We start from the raw sequence: 2,864 nt of genomic DNA on the forward strand, positions 1-2,864 counted from the left end.
AATAAAAAAGAAAAAACCAAAATCTCCAAAAAAAAAAAAAAAAAAAAAAGAAGAAGAAGAAGGAAACAAGCAAGCAGGCAAGCAGGCCAGCAAGGGAAAAGGGGGTGGGGGAGGGAAGGAAATGATGAGGGAAGGAGAAACAGAGTTCAAAAGAAAGAAAAGAAGGAACAAAGGGGAGAAGGAAGGAAGGGGAGGAAAGAAGGAAGGGAGATGGATCAGCCCAGCATTTTTCAACTTTTCCAGAGGATTCCATATCTATTTTAGAAGCTGATCACAGCCTTCTTTCATGATTTTGCAATTTAGACATGAGGCAGAAGGACAAATAGAGCTTGGGGGTGGATAGAGGAGAGTAGATCTTGATGTAGAACAGAAAGTCTTATCCAGGAAGACAGCTAGTGAAATAGAGGGGAGGTGAGCCATAGTCTTATGTAGCATCGATTTATTGACAATCAAAAATTTCTCAAACCATTTGGTCCTCTTAATACAGGAATAAAATATGATCATCATTGTGGATAAATATTTCCCCATACACTGAAGAGGGAATCAACACCGCTAAGTGGAAGCTTTAGTAGAGTTGCTTTTAGGAAGAGAAAAGGACCAGGAGTTACTTCAGATGTTGTTTTAACTTCAGTCTGAGGAACAATTCTGTAGCATGTCACAGGCTTTCATTATGCACCTGGCCTAATTGTCTCTACCCTGTCATAAGGACATGGTCTTGCTTTTATGGGAGGAGCTTCTCCATTGAAAAATATATCTGCCACGTCAGCACCCTTTCCCTCAGTTTTAATATAATGGACCAAATATTAAACACAATTAAAAATACATTGAAAAATGTAATGTTTCCCTGTATGGGTAAGCAGGACCAGGGAATATAAAAACTCTGTCTTTGGCTCCTGTTTCAGAGGAAACATTGTAGTTTTGGGAATGTCTGTAAACAATGTGAAGAATGGGAGATAGCAGAGCTTGGAGAAAGGCCAGGACAACTGACATCAAGAAGTCATTCGAATCTTCATGTGAGAAACATTCTTGAAATGTAATTCATTGTGTTGCTATAAATCCTTCCAAGAATCTTATAGTTGGTAATCTAAGCTTGAAGCTCTGCACTGAATGCCACCACATGGTTGGAAATAATTATTGAGAGGAGATAAACACACCCCTTAATCTAAATGGCTAATATATCTAACGTCCTCTAGCTACACAAGGAAACTCCATCATTTGGAAAGCAAAGTCCTCAGACCCGATTTTCAGTTAACAAAAGCAGAAATGACCTTACTGAGTGCACCTCCTGAAGAATGAGAACTATCCTAGGTTTTACGACTGCAGCATTGGAATTATACTCTCCATGCAATTGTTCATCCACAGGTTTTGCCTGGTTGGAGGAACAATCTTGCTCGGTTTGAGACGTAAAATTCCTCTATCTTGAAAGAATGAACGTTTATGGAAAAGCAGATGTGTTTTCTGTCGGGAAGGATTGTCCCATTGACCTTTGCCTTCTCTTCCAAATCAGACAAACTTTCCCCTTGCCATATATACTTTTTTACTACACAGTCAGACAACTGGGGCTATTCGTAGAGACCTTGTAAAAGTACTCGTGATTTACATGTTCTTGGAGGACAGAAACAAAAATCTGTTTCTCCTCCAAAAATGGACTTACCTCCTTTGAACTCAAAAACGAAACTCCTCAGCATGAAATGGTTTGAGTTATTACCTACTGAGTTGTTAGCTTCTTATATAACCCAGTTACAGTCACTAAATCCTCCAGTGGGTTGTGGTTCGACTGTTCCTGTTGACAAGTCTCCCCGAACTCCCATTTTGCTTTTCACAGGCCTTGAATTATTTGTGGAGAAATAATGTATATGTGTATGTATTTTTTTTAATCTTATATTTACAGATGCTGTATTTACAATAATGTATGTAATATTAGACAAATTTAGAATAATGGCTTAAACTTAAAAGGAAGAAAAAGTACTGATTTTTTTTTTTTTTGAAGAGCTATGCTATGTTTCATTTAGAAAGACATGGTACCACTTTTTTTTTTTTTTTTTCTATCTTGTCCTCATTTGCTCGAAAGAAATTTTCTTATGGGCCATGTTCTATGGGATTAACCATGTCCTCATTTTTCTGTTCATCCACATAAATAACTGTTAAGCTACATTTAGTCTTTCTTTCCTATCACTATCATCTTTTGTAGAAATATAAGTACAACCCCATATTACTATTTTGAAGATAAATGTTAAACATTTCACAGAAATGGTGAGATAAGACTCTTAGTTCAGAAATACAAATTCAGTTTAGGAAAACCTCTTCTTTGTAGTATTTGAAATATTTCTTCTCCAAAGACTGCATTGGTCCCAGTAAAGTCTTGGATTTTGTTTTCATTTTCGGTTTTGTTTTAAATCGTGGTTGGCATATCTGTAAACATCTCACTAAATGCAAAGTACAGTTTACATTCATGCTCATCCTAGAAGGAAGAGATGTAAACCATTCTCTTTGCATGTAGCTGTGATATTAAATGTCACCAACTGAAATTCATGAAAGAATTTGTTTTTTGCCCAGCTATATACTTCACTTTCTTTGGCAAGAAGGCTGGTGTTAATGTAAGGTGTAGGTTTAACATTTACACCAGCGAAAATGTTGATGAATATTATGGAAAACTTATTTTACAATCTTGATTTCCTTTCCGTGCATTTACATACCGTGTGCTGATTAATAAATTAGGCACCAATCATGTGTAAATCAATGTAAATCACTAGTTTATGTACATAATATAAACGATGTAAACTTTATTTTTCATGCAGGGCCCAAGTTCAGCTAAACCTATGAATCCAAAAGGAAAAAAATAAGTACAAATACAAATAAATAGA

The sequence above is a fragment of the Tupaia chinensis genome, unplaced genomic scaffold (genome assembly GCF_000334495.1).
Source record: "Tupaia chinensis unplaced genomic scaffold, TupChi_1.0 Scaffold149148_1, whole genome shotgun sequence".
Lineage (NCBI taxonomy): Eukaryota > Metazoa > Chordata > Mammalia > Scandentia > Tupaiidae > Tupaia > Tupaia belangeri.